Genomic DNA, 22,205 nt, shown 5'->3' on the forward strand with positions numbered 1-22,205 from the left:
GAAGGAAATTTGCAGAGGGAAGTGTTTGAGGAGCAAAATATCCCATCATCAGAGGAGGCCACTCATAGGCCTGGAAGGCTAAAGAGCACCTGTCACAGGGTGGGGACAGGAAACTTGGGTGTGGATTTTGAGGGGAACAAGATGGCCCAAGAGGTCATTCGGGGCCAATGATTTAAGACTGAAATTCTTTAGACTATTAGTTGGCACCGGGTGATTGTCCCTGTCAAATGCCATTTAGCAGCAGCAACAGATGGCTCGGCCTAATAAGATCAAAATGATGTTAATGGAAAAAAATCACTAGAATAAAATTATGTAATATTTCTATAGGGTGGAATAGGACTCGTACCATTTCTGTTGAAAAAAAAAAGTTGAATATGTGTGTTTTTTGTAATGCAAATGGAGGGAGAAGCACAGGTAGACCAGGGCCAGAAGCTGGAAGATGTCAAAAGCTCCCAAGTCCTGGGCCGGAGGGACTGGAAGGAGCTTTTATAAAACTGTTTAATCTTAAAACAGACTGGCAGGCTATTGCCCGCCCGGAGGCATCCTCAAGAGATGGAAGAGGGGGAAAAAAAGGGGCATGGGTGACATTTAATGAAGGGAACGTCTACCTGTTTTGTTGGCTGTCTCCCCTTTCTAGACTGTGAGCTCGTTGTTGGGTAGGGACCGTCTCTATATGTTGCCGACTTGTACTACCCAAGCGCTTGGTACAGTGCTCTGCACACGGTAAGCGCTCAATAAATACGACTGAATGAATGAAAAGGAAGAATAGGAAAGACGGGCCTCTTTATGCGAATGGTTTCTGGGGGAGAAAACTTGAGGGATTCAGTCCATCGTATTTACTAAGCGCTTACCGTGGGCAGACCACTGTACTACGCGCTTGGAAAGTACAATTCGGCGACAGATTAGAGACAATCCCTACCCAACAACGGGCTCCCAATCTAGGAAAAATAGTTGCTAAATTATCTTTAACTAGAGTCTAGGGTTTCCAGGAGGGAGGCCTGGGGGAGAAGGGAAGCTTCGTCCCACGGCAGAAGAGAGTTTCGCGAGGGAAGGCGGCATGTGGCAAAGGATTACCTCTTTCACACAGAAAGGGAGGAAATTAAAAAAAAAAGTTAGAGCACATGGCAGGCCAAGTGTGGGTCTCCTGGAAGCGACTGCTTGATGGAGGGGAGGGCAGCTGGGGGCGGATCCCGGGCTTTCATTCATTCAATCATATTTATTTAGCGCTTACTGTGTGCAGGCCACTGTACTAAGCGCTTGGGATTATTGAGCTCTTACTGTGTGCAGAGCACTGTACTAAGCGCTTGGGAAGTACAAGTGGGCAACACATAGAGACGGTCCCTACCCAACAGCGGGCTCACAGTCTAGAAGGGGGAGACAGACAACAAAACATATTAACAAAATAAAATAAACAGAATAGTAAATATGTACAAGTAAAATAGAGTAATAAATATGTACAAACATATATACAGGTGCTGTGGGGAGAGGAAGGAGGTAAGGCAAGGGGGAGAAGGGGGCTCAGTCTTTATTTATAGACTCTAGTTAAAGATAATTTTCTATATTCCCTAGATTGGGAGCCCGTTGTTGGGTAGGGACTGTCTCTAATCTTTCGCCGAACTGAACTTTCCAAGCGCCTAGTACAGTGCTCTACACAGGGTAAGCGCTCAATATTCATTCATTCAATAGTATTTATTGAGCACTTACTGTGTGCACAGCACTGGACTAAGCACAAGTTGGCAACATCTAGAGACGGTCCCTACCCAACAGCGGGCTCACAGTCTACAATACACTCTCCTAATGTCACTCATTCATTCAATCATATTTATTCATTCATTCATCCATTCAATCATATTTACTGAGCGCTTACTGCCCGCAAAGCACTGGACTAAGTGCTTGGGAAGGACAAGTTGGCAACATCTAGAGACGGTCCCTACCCAACAGTGGGCTCACAGTCTAAAAGGAGGAGACAGACAACAAAACAAATTAACAAAATAAAACAGAGTAGTAAATACGTACAAGTAAAACAAAAAGAATAATAAATGTGCAAACATATATACAGGTGCTGCGGGGAGGGGAAGGAGATAGAGCGAGGGGGATTCATTCATTCGTATTTATTGAGCGCTTACTGCAAGCAGAGCACTGGACTAAGCGCTTGGGAAGGATGTTGGCAACATTCATTCAATTCATTCATTCAATCGTATTTACCGAGCTTTTGCTGTGTGCAGAGCACTGGACTAAGCGCTTAGTACAGTGTTCTGCACACAGTAAGCACTCGATAAACATGATTGAATGAATGAATGAATGAATGAATGAATGAAAAGTTGGCAACATATAGAGACTGCCCCTACCCAACAGCGGGCTCACAGTCTAGAAGGGGGAGACAGACGACAAAACATATTAACAAACTAGAATAGAGTAGTAAATATAGAAGACAAATTAACAGAATAAAATAGAGTAGTAAATATGCACAAGTAAAATAAATAGAGTAACAAATCTGTACAAACATATATACAGGTGCTGTGGGGAGGGAAAGGAGGTAGGGCGGGGGGGATTCAATCATTCATTCATTCAATCGTATTTATTGAGCGCTTACTGTGTGCAGAGCACTGGACTAAGCGCTTGGGAAGGACAAGTTGGCAACATTCACTCAATTCATTCATTCAATCGTATTTACTGAGCGCTTACCGTGTGCAGAGCACTGGACTAAGAGCTTAGTCCAGTGCTCTGCACACGGTAAGCGCTCAATAAATACGACTGAATGAATGAATGAGAAGTTGGCAACACCTAAAGACGGTCTCTACCCAAAAGCGGGCTCACAGTCTAGAAGGGGGAGACAGACAACAAAAGATATTAACAGAATAAAATAGAGTAGTAAATATGTACAAGTAAAATAAATAGAGTAATAAATGTATACAAATATATGTACAGGTGCTGGGGGGAGGGGAAAGAGGTAGGGCGGGGGGATTCATTCATTCAATCGTATTTATCGAGCGCTTACTGCGTGCAGAGCACTGGACTAAGCGCTTGGGAAGGACAAGTTGGCAGCATTCATTCAATCGTATTTATTGAGCGCTTACTGTGTGCAGAGCACTGGACTAAGCACAAGTTGGAAACATCTAAACACGGTCCCTACCCAACAGTGGGCTCACAGTCTAGAAGGGGGGGGACAGACAACTAAACAAACAGAATACAATAGAGTAGTAAATAGAAGACAAATTAACAGAGTAAAATAGAGTAGTAAATATGTACAAGTAAAATAAATAGGGTAATAAATCTGTACAAACATACATACAGGTGCTGTGGGGAGGGGAAGGACGTAGGGCGGGGGGATTAATTCATTCATTCAATCGTATTTATCGAGCGCTTAGTGCGTGCAGAGCACTGGACTAAGCGCTTGGGAAGGACAAGTTGGCAACGTTCATTCATTCAATTGTATTTATTGAGCGCTTACTGTGTGCAGAGCACTGTACTAAGCGCAAGTTGGAAACATATAGAGACTGTCCCTACCCACCAGCAGGCTCACTGTCTAGAAGGGGGAGACAGACAACAAAACAGATTAACAAAGTAGAATGGAGTAGTAAACATAAGACAAGTTAACAGAATAGAGTAGGAAATATGTACAGGTAAAATAAATAGAGTAATAAATGTATACAAATATATATACAGGTGCTGGGGGGAGGGGAAGGAGGTAGGGCAGGGGGATTCATTCATTCAGTCCTATTTATTGAGCACTTACTGCGTGCAGAGCACTGGACTAAGCACTTGGGAAGGACAAGTTGGCAACACTCATTCATTCAATAGTATTTATTGAGCGCTTACTGTGTGCAGAGCACTGTACTAAGCACAAGTTGGAAACATATAGAGAGGGTCCCTACCCAACAGCGGGCTCACAGTATAGAAGGGGGAGACAGACGACAAAACAGGTTAACATAATAGAATAGAGTCGTAAATATAGAATAGAATAGAACAATAGAATAGAATAGTAAACAGAATAGCAATAGAATAGAGTAGTAAATATAGAAGACAAATTAACAGAATAAAATATAGTGAATATGTACAAGTAAAATAGAGTAATAAATGTATATATATACACAAATATATATATATATAAATATATATACAGGTGCTGTGGGCAGGGGAAGGAGGTAGGGCAGGGAGATTCATTCATTCAATCAATCGTATTTATAGAGCGCTTAGTGCGTGCAGAGCACTGTACTAAGCGCTTGGGAAGGACAAGTTGGCAACATTCACTCATTCCATCGTACTGATTGAGCGCTTACTGCGTGCAGAGCACTGTGCTCTGCACACAGTAAGCGCTCAATCAATACGATCAAATGAATGAATGAGAAGTTGGCAACACCTAGAGCCGGTCCCTATCCAACAGCGGGCTCACAGTCTAAAAGGGGGAGACGGACGACAAAACTAAACATATCAACCAAATAAAATAGAGTAGTATATATGTACAACTAAAATAAATAGAGTAATAAATGTGTGGAAACGTGTATACAGGTGTTGTGGGGAGGGGAAGGAGGTAGGGTGGGGGGATTCATTCATATTTATTGAGCGCTTACTGCGTGTAGAGCACTGGACTAAGCGCTTGGGAAGGACAGGTTGGCAACACTCATTCATTCAATAGTATTTACTGAGCGCTTACTGTGTGCAGAGCACTGGACTAAGCGCAAGTTGGAAACATGTAGAGACGGTCCCTACCCAACAGCGGGCTCACAGTCTAGAAGGGGGAGACAGATAACAAAACTGGTTAACAAAATAGAATAGAGTAGTAAATATAAGACAAATTAACAGAATAAAATAGAGTAGTAAATATGTACAAGTAAAATAAATAGAGTAATAAAACTGCACAAATATATACAGGTTCTGTGGGGAGGGGATGGAGGTAGGGCGGGGGGGATTCATTCACTCATTCAATAGTATTTATCGAGCAATTACTGCGTGCAGAGCATTCATTCAATAGTATTTATTGAGCGCTTACTGTGTGCAGAGCACTGGACTAAGCGCAAGTTGGAAACATATAGAGACGGTCCCTACCCAACAGTGGGCTCACAGCCTAGAAGGGGGAGACAGACAACAAAACTGGCTAACAAAATAGAATAGAGTAGTAAATATAAGACAAATTAACAGAATAAAATAGAGTAGTAAATATGTACAAGTAAAATAAATAGAGTAATAAATCTGTACAAATATATATACAGGTGCTGTGGGGAGGGGATGGAGGTAGGGCGGGGGGATTCATTCATCCATTCAATCGTATTTATCGATGGCAACATTAATTCATTTACCGAGCGCTTAGTGCGTGCAGAGCACTGTACTAAGCGCTTGGGAAGGACAGGTTGGCAACATTCATTCATTCAATCGTATTGATCGAGCGCTTACTGTGTGCAGAGCACTGTACTAAGCGCAAGTTGGAAACATATAGAGACGGTCCCTACCCAACAGCGGGCTCACAGTCTAGAAGGGGGAGATAAACGACAAAATATATTAAAGTAGAACAGAGTAGTAAATATAGAAGACAAATTAACAGAATGAAATAGAGTAGTAAATACGTACAAGTAAAATAAATAGAGTAACAAATCTGTACAAACATACATACAGGTGCTGTGGGGAGGGGATGGAGGTAGGGTGGGGGAGATTCATTCATTCATTCAATCGTATTTATCGATGGCAACATGAATTCATTCAATCGTATTGATTGATTGACTAAGCGCTTAGTCCAGTGCTCTGCACGCAGTGAGCGCTCGATCGATACGACTGAATGAATGAAAAGTTGGCAACACCTAGAGCCGGTCCCTCCCCAACAGCGGCCTCACAGTCTAGAAGGGGGAGACGGACGACAAAACTAAACATATCAACCAAATAAGAGTAGTATATATGTACAAGGAAAATGAATAGAGTAATAAATAAGTGCAAACGTATATATAGAGGTGATGTGGGGAGGGGAAGGAGGTAGGGCGGGGGGATTCATTCATTCATATTTATTGAGCGCTTACTGCGTGCAGAGCACTGAACTATATATCTATTCTATGTCTATTTATTACATATCTATTCTATTTATCACATATCTATTCTATTTATTACATATCTATTCTATTTATTACATATCTATTCTCTTTATTTTATTTTGTTAATATGTTTGGTTTTGTTCTGTGTCTCCCCCTTCTAGACTGAGCCCACTGTTGGGTAGGGACCGTCTATGTTGCCAACTTGTACTTCCCAAGCGCTTAGTGCAGTGCTCCGCACACAGTAAGCGCTCCATAAATACGATTGATTGATTGATTAAGCGCTTGGGAAGGACAAGCTGGCAACATTCATTCATTCAACAGTATTTATTGAGCGCTTACTGTGTGCAGAGCACTGGACTAAGCGCAAGTTGGAAACATGTAGAGACGGTCCCTACGCAACAGCGGCCTCACAGTCTAAAAGGGGGAGACGGACGACCAAACTAAACATATCAACCCAATAAAATAACTATAGTAAATATGTACAAGTAAAATTAATAGAGTGCGAACATATATAGAGGTGATGTGGGGAGGGGAAGGAGTCGTCGTCGTCCCCTCTCCCTACCCAACAGAGGCCTCACAGTGTAAAAGGGGGAGACGGACGACCAAACTAAACATATCAACCCAATAAAATATAGTAAATACATACAAGTAAAATGAATAGAGTAATAAATGCGTGCGAACGTATATAGAGGGGCTGTGGGGAGGGGGAGGGGAAGGAATCGTCGTCCCCTCTCCCTCCCCAACAGCGGCCTCACAGTCTAAAAGGGGGAGACGGACGACCAAACTAAACATATATAAACCAAATAAAATAGAGTATCAACCAAATAAAATAGAGTAGTAGATATGTACAAGTAAAATGAATAGAGTAATAAAGGCGTGCGAACGTATATAGAGGGGCTGTGGGGAGGGGAAGGAGTCGTCGTCCCCTCTCCCTCCCCAACAGCGGCCTCACAGTCTAAAAGGGGGAGACGGACGACCAAACTAAACATATCAACCAAATAAAATAGAGTATCAACCCAATAAAATAAATAGAGTAGTAAATATGTACAATAAAATGAATAGAGGGATAAATATGTGCGAACGTATATAGAGGTGCTGTGGGGAGGGGTCGTCGTCCCCTCTCCCTACCCAACAGAGGCCTAACAGTCTAAAGGGGGGGAGACAGACGACAAAACTAAACACATTAACCCAATAAAATAAGTAGAGTAGTAAATATGTACAATAAAATGAATAGAGGGATAAATACGTGCGAACGTATATAGAGGGGCTGTGGGGAGGGGGAGGAGTCGTCGTCCCCTCTCCCTCCCCAACAGCGGCCTCACAGTCTAAAAGGGGGAGACGGACGACCAAATTAAACATATATAAACCAAATAAAACAGAGTAGTAAATATGTACAAGTAAAATGAATAGAGGAATAAATGCGTGCGAACGCATAAAGAGGGGCTGTGGGGAGGGGGAGGAGTCGTCGTCCCCTCTCCCTCCCCAACGGCGGCCTCACAGTCTAAAAGGGGGAGACGGACGATCAAACTAAACATATCAACCCAATAAAATGGAGTATCAACCCAATAAAATAAATAGAGTAGTAAATATGTACAAGTAAAACGAATAGAGTAATGAAAGCGTGCAAACGTATATAGAGGTGCTGTGGGGAGGGGAAGGGGTCGTCGTCCCCTCTCCCTAACAGTCTAAAGGGGGGAGACAGACGACAAAACTAAACATATCAACCCAATAAAATAAGTAGAGTAGTAAATATGTACAAGTAAAATGAATAGAGTAATAAATGCGTGCGAGCGTATACAGAGGGGCTGCGGGGAGGGGAAGGAGTCGTCGTCCCCTCTCCCTCCCCAACAGCGGCCTCACAGTGTAAAACGGGGAGGCGGACGATAAAACTAAACATATCAACCCAATAAAATAAATATAGTAAATATGTACAATAAAATGAATAGAGGGATAAATATGTGCGAACGTATATAGAGGGGCTGTGGGGAGGGGAAGGAGCCGTCGTCCCCCCTCCCTCCCCAACAGCGGCCTCACGGTCTAAAAGGGGGAGGCGGACGACCAAACTAAACCTATCAACCCAATAAAATAAGTAGAGTATCAACCCAATAAAATAAATAGAATAGTAAATATGTACAATAAAATGAATAGAGGGATAAATACGTGCGAACGTATAGAGAGGGGCTGCGGGGAGGGGGAGGAGTCGTCGTCCCCTCTCCCTCCCCAACAGCGGCCTCACGGTCTAAAAGGGGGAGGCGGACGACCAAACTAAACCTATCAACCCAATAAAATAAACAGAATAGTAAATATGTACAAGTAAAATGAATAGAGGAATAAAAGTGTGCGAACGTATATAGAGGGGCTGCGGGGAGGGGGAGGAGTCGTCGTCCCCTCTCCCTCCCCCACAGCGGCCTCACAGTCTAGAAGGGGGAGGCGGACGACCAAACTAAACCTATCAACCCAATAAAATAGAGTGAATATGTACAATAAAATGAATAGAGGGATAAATACGTGCGAATGTATATAGAGGGGCTGCGGGGAGGGGAAGGAGTCGTCGTCCCCTCTCCCTCCCCCACGGCGGCCTCACAGTCTAGAAGGGGGAGACGGACGACCAAACTAAATATATATAAACCAAATAAAACAGAGTATCAACCAAATAAAATAGAGTAGTAAATATGTACAAGTAAAATGAATAGAGAAATAAAAGCGTGCGAACGTATATAGAGGGGCTGTGGGGAGGGAGAGGAGTCGTCGTCCCCTCTCCCTCCCCAACAGCGGCCTCACGGTCTAAAAGGAGGGGACGGACGACCAAACTAAACGTATCAACCCAATAAAATAGAGTAAATATGTACAATAAAATGAACAGAGGGATAAATACGTGCGAACGTATATAGAGGGGCTGCGGGGAGGGGAAGGAGTCGTCGTCCCCTCTCCCTCCCCCACGGCGGCCTCACAGTCTAGAAGGGGGCGACCACACTAAATATATAAACCAAATAAAACAGAGTAGCAAATATGTACAATAAAATGAATAGAGGGATAAATACGTGCGAACGTATAGAGAGGGGCTGTGGGGAGGGGATGGAGTCGTCGTCCCCTCTCCCTCCCCCACAGCGGCCTCACGGTCTAAAAGGAGGGGACGGACGACCAAACTAAACGTATCAACCCAATAAAATAGAGTAAATATGTACAATAAAATGAATAGGGGGATAAATAGGTGCGAACGTATATAGAGGTGGAGGAGAAGGAGTGGTGGTCCCCTCAGAGGTCCGCGAGCGGCCCCGAAGGCTCCACGACGCCATGAGGGCCGCGCCGTCCGGGGGACGCGTCTTCCCCCGGGACGAAAAGGGGTGAAATGGCGGTTCCCCACACAACCAGACACACACAGACACAGACACACCCGCCCCCCCTCCCCGCCGCCACCCCGTCCTTCCCTTCCGAAGCGCGGCCCGGATCCCCCGCCCCGCCGGTACCTCAGAAGGGCGGCCACCCCGACGGAGCTTAGGTGCGGGCTCCTGCGCCCTCCTCCTCCACCACCGCCGCCATCTTAACACCAGCCGGACCCCAGTCACTGCCCCGAGCCCGAGGAGCCGCCGCCGCCGCCGCCGGATCTCGCGAGAGCCGCCCGCCGCGAGACCTAAGATGACGTCGCGCGAGAACCGACCGCGAATCGGACGAACAAGAAACCGCAGCTTCTGCGCCCTCCTCGGAGTATCGCGAGAGCACGGTTTACCTCTGGAAACGGAGAGCCCCGGCGCGAGACTTCGCTAGGGCGGAGCCATCCGGAGTCTCGCGTGGTAACTTGAGAAGAACAAGGGCCGACTTTAAACCTTCCCAGAACGGATGGACCCAGCCCTCTCCCAAGATCGTTTCCTTCCTCGGCCGGAAAACCAGTGCGAGGTTTCAGGCTTCAGTTCTCGCTGCGCTAGGCAACTCTCGCGAGACTCATGCCGCGCCCCCCAGCGCGAGACTTCGCTAGGTCAGAGCCATCCGGAGTCTCGCGAGATAACTTGAGAAGGAGCACGAACAAGGGCCGACTTTAAACTTTTCCAGAACGGATGGACCTAGTCCTCTCCCAAGATTGTTCCCTTCCTCGGCCGGAAAACCAGTGCGAGGATTTAGGCTTCAGTTCTCGCTGCGCTACGCAACTCTCGCGACACTTAGGCAGCGCCCCCTCCCCCCAGCGCGAGACTTCCTTAGATAAGAGCCACCCTCCTCCTTAGAGCCCTCCAAAGTCTCGCGTGGTAACTTAGGAAGAAATGAGACCTAAAAGGAGCACGAACAAGGGTCGACTTTAAACTTTTCCATAACGGATGGACCTCGCCCTCTCCCAAGATCGTTTCCTTCCTAAACCGGAAAACCAGTGCGAGGTTTTAGGCTTCAGTTCTCGCTGCGCTAGGCAATTCTCGCGAGACTTATGCAGCGCCCTCCCCCCCCCCCCCCAGCGCGAGACTTCGCTAGGTAACAGCCACCCTCCTCCTCAGAGCCCTCCAAAGTCTCGCGTGGTAACTTAGGAAGAAATGAGACCTAAAAGGAGCACGAACAAGGGCCGACTTCAAACTTTCCCAGAAGGAATGGACCGAGCCATCTCCCAAGACCGTTTCCTTCCTCAACCGGAAAACCAGTGCGAGGTTTTAGGCTTCAGTTCTCGCTGCGCTAGGCAACTCTCGCGAGACTCATGCAGCGCCCCCTCCCGCCCCTCAGCGCGAGACTTCGCTAGGTAACAGCCACCCTCCTCCTTAGAGCCCTCCAAAGCCTCGCGTGGTAACTTAGGAAGAAATGAGACCTAAAAGGAGCACGAACAAGGGCCGACTTCAAACTTTCCCAGAAGGAATGGACCGAGCCATCTCCCAAGATCGTTTCCTTCCTCAACCGGAAAACCAGTGCGAGACTTTGTGCTTCAGTTCTCGCTGCGCTAGGCAACTCTCGCGAGACTTATATAGCGGGGGGGGGGGGGGGGGGAGACACTCTAGCGCGAGACTTCGTTATGTCAGAGCCTTCCGAAGTCTCGCGTGGCAACTTGGGAAGAAATGGGACCGACAAGGAGCACGAACAAGGGCCGACTTTAAACTTTCCCAGAACAGATGGACCTCACCCTCTCCCAAGATCGTTTCCTTCCTCAACCAGCGCGAGGTTTTAGGCTTCAGTTCTCGCTGTTCTAGGCAACTCTCGCGAGAATTGTACAGCACCCCCCCCCACCCCAGCGCGAGACTTATCTAGGTAAGAGCCACCCTCCTCCTTAGAGCCCTCCGAAGTCTCGCGTGGTAATTTAGGAAGAAATGAGACCTAAAAGGAGCACGAACAAGGGCCGACTTCTTTAAACTTTCCCAGAACGTGTGGACCAAGACCTCTCCCAAGATCGTTTCCTTCCGAAACCGGAAAACCATTGCGAGATTTCGGGCTTCAGTTCTCGCTGCGCTAGGCAACTCTCGCGAGAATTCTGGAACGCGCGCGCGCGCGCCCCCCCCGCGTGGAAGAGAAATCTGCCCTCTCACGCTCTCCTGCAAGCGCAAACTCTTCCCAAGTCTCGCGAGATGTGAGGGCCTTGCAGCCTGCAATGGCACCCTGTCCCTAAAATAATAATGGCATTTATTAAGTGCTTACTATGTGTAAAATAATAATAATGACATTTATTAAGTGCTTACTATGTGTAAAATAATAATAATAATGGCATTTATTAAGTGCTTACTATGTGCAAAGCACTGTTCTCCCCCCTCCATCCCCCTCATCTTACCTCCTTCCCTTCCCCACAGCACCTGTATATATGTATCTATGTTTGTACATATTTATTACTCTATTTTACTTGTACATATCTATTCTATTTATTTTATTAGTATGTTTGGTTTTGTTCTCTGTCTCCCCCTTTTAGACTGTGAGCCCACTGTTGGGTAGGGACTGTCTCCATATGTTGCCAACTTGGACTTCCCAAGCGCTTAATACAGTGCTCTGCACACAGTAAGCGCTCAATAAATACGATTGATTGACTGATTGATTGTTGTAAGCGCTGGGGAGGTTACAAGGTGATCAGGTTGTCCCACGGGGGGCTCACAGTCTTCATCCCCATTTTACAGATGAGGTCACTGAGGCCCAGAGAAGTGAAGTGGCTGGCCCAAAGTCACACAGCTGACAGTTGGCGTAGCCGGGATTTGTTTAGCGTCCCCTGAAAGGCCGGAATATAGGAGTTTGAGGCAATCCCCTGTTTCCCATGCCTCGGGAATGAACTTGGCTCTGTGGGGAATTTCGTCCTGCAGTCCAAGCCCGCCTTTCCTAAAGGGCCTGGGGAATGAGAACCTCCATTCATTCATTCAATCGTATATATTGAGTGCTTACCGTGTGCAGAGCCCTGTACTAAGCACTTGGGAAGTACAAGTTGGCAACATCTAGAGACGGTCCCTACCCAACAGCGGGTTCACAGTCTAGAAGGGGGAGACAGAAAACAAAACATATTAATAAAATAAAAACAATAAGTATGTACAAGTTAGAGTAATAAATATGTACAAACATATACATATACATTCCCAGGCCAGGGTGCCTTTTCTGTAGATGCTTTCCACACGATGTCCATCTGAAATGCCTGGGTGGGGGACAGAGACAGGTAGACGATCCCCAAAATGACCGTCTTGGAGGGAATACGGGATATCAGCGTTGAGTGGGATTTAATTTCCGATCATCTTGTAGTCACCAACAGCCTCTGCCAAACCGTTGTGAGTCCGTTGTTGGGTAGGGATGAATAATGATGGTATTTAAGCGCCTACTGCGTGCCAAGCACTGTTCTAAGCACTAGGGTAGATACAAGGTCATCAGGTTGTCCCACGTAGGGCTCACAGTCTTAATCCCCATTTTACATTTGAGGGAACTGAAGCACAGAGAAGGGACTTGCCCAAAGTCACACGGCTGTTACCGAATTGTACTTTCCAAAAGTTTAGTACAGTGCTTTGCACACAGTAGCGTGGCTCAGTGGAAAGAGCCCGGGGTTGGGAGTCAGAGGTCGTGGGTTCTCATCCCGACTCTATCACTGATCAGCTGTGTGACTTTGGGCAAGTCACTTAATTCCCCTGTGCCTCAGTTACCTCACCTGGAAAATGGGGATGAAGACTGTGAGCCCCACGTGGGACAACCTGATCGCCTTGTATCTACCCCCAGGGTTTAGAAGGGTGCTTGGCACATAGTAAGTGCTTAACAGATACCATCATCATTATTATTATTATTATTAATTGATTGACTCGACTAGCTCCACTCATTCCCCAGCAGGCATGAATCCCTGCAAGCATTCCTGAGGGGGGTTTAGCAACTCCCTCACAGGTGTTGGGAGTTGTGACCATTATTAACTCCACAGCTCAGGTTGTGGCATCTCAGTCCCGTGTTTTTTGACCTACCCCGGCCCGGCTGCGCCTTTTCAGGGAAAAGAGGTAGGAAACCCAAAGAAGCTGCTCTGGAGGTGGTGTGGCTGTGCAGGTGGCAGCAACCGAGCCTCCCAACCCAGGAACAGCAAAAAGGAGTAAATTCCGATTAAGCCACGAGGCATTTTGAGAAATCTAACACCCGTGGTCCCTTCTAGTTCCTTCCTAAAAGACGTTAATTTATTTTTTTTAAAGTTCCCCACACCGTATGTGTTGGCCTGGCCCAAAGAAAGGTTGACTATGCCTTGGTTCTGGTTTACCTAGATTTGCTTTGGCAAAACTTGCTAAATTTTGCTTTTGCAAAACTAATTTAAATAGGGAAGTCTCTACATGAGATTAAAGGAGCGACAGGAACTTGCCAAGAGTTGGAGGGAACCCCGAGCTCTCATCCACCTGCTCTAGTCATTCAGCTGATCGTATTTATTGAGCGCTTACTGTGTGCAGAGCACTGTGCTAAACGCTTGGAAAGTACAATTCGGCAGCAAATAGAGACAATCCCTGCCCGCAACGGGCTCACAGTCTGACATGTGTGGTCTCTCAACATACTAAATTACTGGGGGATCTTTTCCACTGGTGAAACTCTATAGAAAAGAAAATTCACAACCTCCCTATTACAATGTTTATGCAGCCTATTGGGAAGTGTATTATTTTTTGTGTAAAAATCTCACTTCAGCTTAAAGCTAAAGCTCCTTTACTACTGTAATATATTAATAATAATTATGGTATTTAAGTGCTTACTATGTGCCAAGCACTGTTCTAAGCACTGGGGTAAATACAAGGTAATCAGATTGTCCCATGTGGGGTTCACGGTCTCAATCCCCATTTTACAGATGAGGTAACTGTGGCCCAGAGAAGTTAAGTGACTTGCCCAGGGTCACACAGCGGACAAGTAGCAAAATGGGGATTAGAACCCACGACACCTGACTCCCAAGCTCGGGCTCTTGCCCCTAGGCCATGCTCCCAAACCCTCGTACCGTGCTCTAACTACAGTAGGTACTCAGTATTACTGACGAAAGGCTATTCCTGTAGCCGGGTTTTCAGTAATGTTGGAGAAATGCTGCCTTCCTTCCCAAGTATTTGAAGACCATTGGAAATTCTGAGGAATGTGGGGCTACCAGGGGCCGTTAACTACGCGGAAGGATCAGTGAAAAAGTAATCACTATAATGCGCACCCAATAAATATTGACCCCATCATACATGTTCAAACAATAGTTCAGAGGGGTGACGGTGCTTGTTTAGCTGTACGCAGTTACGACTGCCAACAGGTTCTGGCTCATTTTACAGAATCAGTGACAGCTTGAGGGGGAAAAAGTAGAATATAAAATCAAATCTGTACTAACCGGGGCCAAAACTAGTTCCCGTAATCATGCTCAGGGAGCCAAATCCCGTTCTGTTGGACCGCGTTTGCTAGATGTTGCCCGTTTTCTTTAATTAAAGGAGGTTTTTTTTTTTGGGTGGGGGAGATGAAATCACACTGGTGAGTGCTATCCATTGGCAATCACTGCTTTAAGTCAACCATCAGGAGTAAATCTCTTCCTTAGATGAAGCAAGATATTTGCTTGATTGTATCTTCCTCTTCTCCAGGAGTCTCTCCCCCTTTTAGACTGTGAGCCCACTGTTGGGTAGGGACTGTCTCTATATGTTGCCAATTTGTACTTCCCAAGCGCTTAGTACAGTGCTCTGCACACACTAAGCGCTCAGTAAATACGATTGATGATGATTAGAGCCCAATTCCTTCTGGTTTGCTTCCTGAACCGGTGGGTAAGCGTAACGGAGTAGTTGCTGCAGTTTTATCCTCTGTAGTCCTGCTCCTGTTGGCAGAGGGCCCAGCTGGCCTCCTCCCCAGAGTTGGATACCTTTTCATTCATTCATTCGTATTTATTGAGCGCTTACTGTGTGCAGAGCGCTGTACTAAGCGCTTGGGAAGTCCAAGTTGGCAACATCTAGAGACGGTCCCTACCCAACAGTGGGCTCACAGTCTAGAAGGGGGAGACAGACAACAAAACAAAACATATTAACAAAATAAAATAAATATGTACAAAACGTTAGTGCAGGGAGCCAGGAGCTATCTCCTATAGCTTTTGATCTCCCTATTCCTTCCCCTTCACTCCTGTAGGACTATTCCCGTTTGTTTTGAGGTTTTTTTATGGGATTTGTTGAGCAGCTCCTATGTGCCAAGTACTATAAGACACTCTGGAGTAGATACAAGCTAATCAGATCGGACACAGTCCATGTCCCACAAGGAGCTATCAATCAATCAATCAATCGTATTTACTGAGCGCTTACTGTGTGCAGAGCATTGTACTAAGCGCTTGGGAAGTACAAGCTGGCAACATCTAGAGACGGTCCCTACCCAACAGTGGGCTCACAGTCTAGAAGGGGGAGACAGACAACAAAACAAAACATATTAACAAAATAAAATAAATATGTACAAAACGTTAGTGCAGGGAGCCAGGAGCTATCTCCTATAACTTTTGATCTCCCAATTCCTTCCCCCTCACTCCTGTAGGACTATTCCCGTTTGTTTTGAGGTTTTTTTATGGGATTTGTTGAGCAGCTCCTATGTGCCAAGTACTATACGAAGCTCTGGAGTAGATACAAGCTAATCAGATCGGACACAGTCCATGTCCCACAAGGAGCTATCAATCAATCAATCAATCGTATTTACTGAGCGCTTACTGTGTGCAGAGCATTGTACTAAGCGCTTGGGAAGTACAAGCTGGCAACATCTAGAGACGGTCCCTACCCAACAGTGGGTTCACAGTCTAGAAGGGGGAGACAGAGAACAAAACCAAACATACTAACAAAATAAAATAAATAGAACAGATAGGTACAAGTAAAATAAATAAAGTAATAAATATGTACAAACATATATACATATAGAGCTAACACTCTTAATCCCCATTTTACAGAGGAGGTAACAGGCACAGAAAAATCAAGTGACTTTGCCCACGGTCATATAGCAGACAGGATTAGAGCTCAGGTTTTCTGACTCCCAAGCCTGTGTTCTTTTCACTGGGGCACAATGCTTCGCTTGACTATTTATTTATTTTACTTGTACGTATTTATTCTACTTATTTTGTTAATATGTTTGGTTTTGTTCTCTGTCTCCCCCTTCTAGACTGTGAGCCCACTGTTGGGTAGGGAGCGTCTCTAGATGTTGCCAACTTGTACTTCCCAATAATAATAATAATAATAATAATAATGTTGGAATTTGTTAAGCGCTTACTATGTGCAAAGCACTGTTTTAAGCGCTGGGGGGATACAAAGTGATCAGGTTGTCCCACGTGTCTTAATCCCCATTTTACAGATGAGGTAACCGAGGCTCAGAGAAGTTAAGTGACTTGCTCAAGCTCACACAGCAGACATGTGGTACTTCCCAAGCGCTTAGTACAGCGCTCTGCACACAGTAAGCGCTCAATAAATACGATTGAATGAATGACTTTCTTTCCTTTCTTCATCCCAGGAAGCGGCTGTGAGGAACTTCTGCTGCTTGTGCGATATAGGGCTTTGTCAGCCACCGTTTTTTAAAATCAATCGATCAATTAATGGTATTGAGCACTTACTATGTGCAGAGCACTGTACTAATTGCTTGGGGGAGCATTTATGTCTTGCTAAGCGTTTATGAACTTACTAAGCTCCGGGCTAGATACAAGCCGATCAGGTTGGACACAGTCCATGTCCCACATGGGGCTCACAGTCGTAATCACCATTTTACAGACGAGGTAGAAAAAGTAAGTGACTTACCCAAGGTCACTTGGCAGAGAAGAGGCGGAGCTGGAATTAGGACTTAGGTCCTTCCCATCTCCCAGGCCCTTGCTCCATCCATTAGGCAACACTGCTTCTCGCCTGAGCTTCCCTTGAGATTCCCAGCTGGCTACAACCTGCCTGAGCGATGCCGGGGTAGGATTAGGATAAAGGCAGCCATCGGCAGATCCTTGCTACGAAGGGAAGAAACTCCCACTAAGGACAGTCAAACTGGGGGTGGGAAAAAAAGAGCAAGATTTTAGCGGGAGATGAAGGGAATCCCTTGTACATGTAATACATGTACATGTAATACAAGAGAATTAATGAATAAGCCGATAACAATTAGAGAGGCAGCGTGGTACAATGAACAGAGGATGGACCTGGGTTCTCATCCTGCTTCTGTCACTTCTCTGCTGTAAGACCTTGGGCAAGTCACTTAACTCATCTGTGCCTCAGTTACCTCATCTGTCAAGTGGATTCTCCTGGGGATTATCATAATAATAATAATAATGTTGGTATTTGTTAAGCACTTACAATGTGCAAAGCACTGTTCTTAGCGCTGGGGGAAATACCAGGAGATGAGGTTGTCCCATGTGGGGCTCACCGTCTCAATCCCCATTTTGCAGATGAGGGAACTGAGGCAGAGAGAAGTGAAGTGACTTGCCCAAGGGCACACAGCAGACATGTGGGGGAGGCAGGATTCGAACCCATGACCTGCGACTCCCAAGCCCGTGCTCTTTCCAGTGAGCCACGCTGACTTTTTAGACTGTGAGCCCACTGTTAGGTAGGGACTGTCTCTATATGTTGCCAATTTGTACTTCCCAAGCGCTTAGTACAGTGCTCTGCACATAGTAAGCGCTCAATAAATACGATTGATATGATGATGATGTAAGCCCCATGTGGAATATGGACTGTATCCAAGCTAATTATGTAGTATCGACCCCAGCACTTGGTACAGTGACTGACACATAGTAAGAGCTTAACAAAAACACCATTAAAACAAAACAACCAAACAAACAAAGCACTCAAATCATCCCTACAGCCCTGGAAAAGCAATGTGGCCTAGTGGAAAAAGAATACAGGACTTGGGAAGCAGGTGTCCCAAATCCTAATCCCGGCTCTGCAACTTCCCTATTTGGTGACCTTGGCCAAGTTACTTAACTTTTCTGTGGCTCAGTTTCCTCATCTGTAAAGTGGGGATTAAATTCCTGCCCTCCTTCCCCCTTAGACTCTAAGCCTCATGTGGGACAGGTACTGTGTTTGATCTATCTGTATTATATAATAATAATAATAATGTTGGTATTTGTTAAGCGCTTACTATGTGCAAAGCACTGTTCTAAGCGCTGGGGTAGATACAAGGTAATCAGGTTGCCCCACGAGGGGCTCACAGTCTTCATCCCCATTTTCCAGATGAGGGAACTGAGGCCCAGAGAAGTGAAGTGACTTGCCCAAAGTCACCCAGCTGACAAGTGGCGGAGCCGGGATTTGAACCCATGGCCTCTGACTCCAAAGCCCGTGTTCTTTCCACTGAGCCATGCTACCCCAGGAGAAGCGGCGTGGCCTAGCGGATAGAGCTTGGGCCTAGGTGTCAGACTGACCTGGGTTCTAATTCCGGCTCTGCCACTTGTCTGCTGTGCGACCTTGAGCAAGTCACTTACCTTCTCTGTGCCTCAGTTCCCTCATCTGTAAAATGGGGATTAAGACCGTGAGCCCTTTGTGGGACATGGACTGTGTCCAACCCGATTATCTTGTGTTTACCCCAGCGCTTAGAATAATGCCTGGCACATAAGTGCTCCCCCTTTTAGACTGTGAGCCCACTGTTGGGTAGGGACTGTCTCTATATGTTGCCAACTTGGACTTCCCAAGCGCTTAGTACAGTGCTCTGCACACAGTAAGCACTCAATAAATGATTGATTGATTGATTGATAGGGACTGTCTCTATATGTTGCCAACTTGTACTTCCCAAGCGCTTAGTACAGTGCTCTGCACACAGTAAGTGCTCAATAAATACGATTGATTAACAAACATCATTATTATTATTATTATTAGTGCTTAGCAAATACCACAATTATAAATAATGATCTCCTCTGTTTCATCCAGATCCAGCTGTTTAACCGCCGAAGAGGTTCACCAGTTAGGGTTTCATCCTCTGCCATTAAAGCCTCATCCTCTGGACCGTAAGCTTGTTGTGGGTTGGGAATGTGTTTGCCTACCCTGTTGTATTGTACTCTCCCAAGCACTTAGTACAGTGCTCTGCTCCCAGTCGGCATTCAATAAATATAATTGATTACTTTGCTCCAAGAGGAGCAGAGCCATAGTGGAGCTTTGGAGATGACTTTGGAAGAGGAGCGGTTTTATACACCTTGGAAGGAGAAGTTTTCGCAAGTGGCGTTTGTTCATACACAACAATAATGATGGGGTGGGTCTGGTGAGGACCACCATTTATGGTCTTCGGGCCAAACCCTGGGGAATATTTGGAAGGAGAAATCCAGATTAATAATAATAATGGCATTTATTAAGTTCTTACTATGTGCAAAGCACTGTTCTAAGCGCTGGGGAGGTTACAAAGTGATCAGATTGTCCCACGGGGGGGCTCACAGTCCTAATCCCCATTTTACAGATGAGGTAACTGAGGCCCGGAGAAGTTAAGTGATTTGCCCAAAGTCACACAGCTGACAATTGGCAGAGCTGGGATTTGAACCCATGACCTCTGGCTCCAAAGCCCGGGCTCTTTCCATTGAGCTACGCTGCTTCTCTGATGCTAAGTGTCCAATTGCGTTATTCAGGGGAAATGAAAACCTCTGTTTTTCTTTGGATGAGTTTGGTGTCAGCTGCCCACTTTCTCCAAAAGTGTGTATGTTTTTACCAAGTGCTTAGACTGTCTTCTCTAAACTGGTAGCATTGTGGTGCCCTTTCATTCAGTCGAATTTATTGAGCACTTACTGTGTGCAGAGCACTGTACTAAGCGCAAGTTGGCAACATATAGAGACGGTCCCTACCCAACAGCGGGCTCACAGTCTAGAAGAAGAAGAAGCAATTAGCTTCTTGCTCAACGGACTCCCATGTCACCAGCCTCCCTAGGCACCCACACCTCAGGACTCATTTTCCCAGCCTGAGAATCAGGTTTTCCACAAAAACCACTTCGCCTGAATGTGCAAAGCTCGGCTAATGCCTGAGAAGCCCCACTCAATTTCTGGGGGAGAGCATTTTCTCCGGAACGGTAGCCATCGGTGAGCTCTATCCCAGCCCAATTCCGCTTTCCACAGGACACCACCTGGGCAGGTGTCATTTCTGCCATTAGGTCTGATGACAAGCTCCCTCCTCAGGTTTTCCAAATCCAGTTTTATCGTACACCGAGAGGCCTCCCGTGTGTGTGTGCTGCCGGGTGTGGGGGTGCGGAGGACAAGCAGGAGGGTTTCTGAAGCATGGAGGGTCACCCATAAACGAGAGGCTCGCATCTCCTCCTGCCTTCAGGACATCTCCATCTGGCTGTCTGCCCGCCACCTAAAACTCAACATGTCCAAGACGGAACTCCTTGTCTTCCCTCCCAAACCCTGCCCTCTTCCTGACTTTCCCATCACTGTTGATGGCACTACCATCCTTCCCGTCTCACAAGCCCGCAACCTTGGTGTCATCCTCGACTCCGCTCTCTCGTTCACCCCTCACATCCAAGCCGTCACCAAAACCTGCCGGTCTCACCTCCGCAACATTGCCAAGATCCGCCCTTTCCTCTCCATCCAAACCGCTACCCTGCTCGTTCAAGCTCTCATCCCATCCCGTCTGGACTACTGTATCAGCCTCCTCTCCGATCTTCTATCCTCCTGTCTCTCCCCACTTCAATCCATACTTCACTCAATTTATTTATTTATTTTACTTGTACATGTCTATTCTATTTATTTTATTTTGTTAATATGTTTTGTTTCGTTGTCTGTCTCCCCCTTCTAGACTGTGAGCCCACTGTTGGGTAGGGACCGTCTCTAGATGTTGCCAACTTGTACTTCCCAAGCACTTAGTACAGTGCTCTGTACACAGTAAGCGCTCAATAAATACAATTGATTGATTGATTGAGATCTGAGCAGCCCTAAAACTAACACAATCCTGGCATCGAGAGTAGATACCAGATTTATTTCATTAATCATGTGAATATAGCTATAATTCCATTCATTCTGATGGTACTGACACCTGACCTGTCTACTTGTTTTATTTCGTCCCTTGGGGCTAAGGTTCAACTAGAGGACTCCTCTAGGACTGGGAGTTGTTTTGGGGATCGGCTAGTTTCACCCTTGCTTGTACACAGCCTATAGAAAGTTTTAGCTCCTTCAGTCCTTTTTCCTTGAAGCAATTACAAAATCAATCAATCAATCATATTTATTGAGCGCTTACTGTGTGCAGAGCACTGTACTAAGCGCTTGGGAAGTCCAAGTTGGCAACATATAGAGACAGTCCCTACCCAACAGTGGGCTCACAGTCTAAAAGAGTGGGCTCACACTCAATCAATCATATTTATTGAGCGCTTACTGTGTGCAGAGCACTGTACTAAGCACTTGGGAAGTCCAAGTTGGCAACATCTAGAGACAGTCCCTACCCAACAGTGGGCTCACAGTCTAAAAGGGGGAGACAGAGAACAAAACCAAACATACTAACAAAATAAAATAAATAGAATAGATATGTACAAGTAAAATAAATAAATAAAAATAGAGTATCACTGCATTACCTCTGACTGAGGCAGTCTAAGGCCAAAGTATGAAGAGTCACCCCTATAAAACGGTCTCCCAGGTATCACATAGAATATGCCGAGGTCCTTTTTCCAGCTTGAGTGGACCTGGGGTGAGATACGGATAAAAGACGGCCATTTATAGTAGCCTCCGTCCCTCTCTAGACTGTAAGCTCGTTATGGGTAGGGAATATGTCTACCGACTCCATTCTTGTCTCCCCCTTCTAGACTGTGAGCCCACTGTTGGGTAGAGACTGTCTTTATATGTTGCCAACTTGGACTTCCCAAGCGCTTAGTCCAGTGCTCTGCACACAGTAAGCGCTCAATAAATAC

The 22,205-nt window shown here is 46.0% G+C and overlaps 1 protein-coding gene across 7 annotated transcripts in view; it reads right to left on the minus strand.

Moving 5' to 3' along the window:
- The window catches only part of HUWE1 (HECT, UBA and WWE domain containing E3 ubiquitin protein ligase 1), a 139,028-nt gene extending 128,435 nt beyond the window's left edge, over window positions 1-10,593 (minus strand). For 5 of the 7 annotated variants that reach the window (XM_038747647.1, XM_038747644.1, XM_038747645.1 and 2 more), the window contains exon 1: window positions 9,485-9,552. The gene's annotated coding sequence lies outside the window, so the exon portion shown is untranslated. Of the gene's footprint in view, window positions 1-9,484; window positions 9,553-9,744; window positions 9,860-10,538 lie in introns of those variants that run through there. The other 2 variants (XM_038747643.1, XM_038747642.1) reach the window with 2 other exon arrangements.
- Between the last annotated feature and the right edge of the window lie 11,612 nt (window positions 10,594-22,205).

This window comes from Tachyglossus aculeatus, chromosome 6, assembly GCF_015852505.1.
Source record: "Tachyglossus aculeatus isolate mTacAcu1 chromosome 6, mTacAcu1.pri, whole genome shotgun sequence".
NCBI lineage: Eukaryota > Metazoa > Chordata > Mammalia > Monotremata > Tachyglossidae > Tachyglossus > Tachyglossus aculeatus.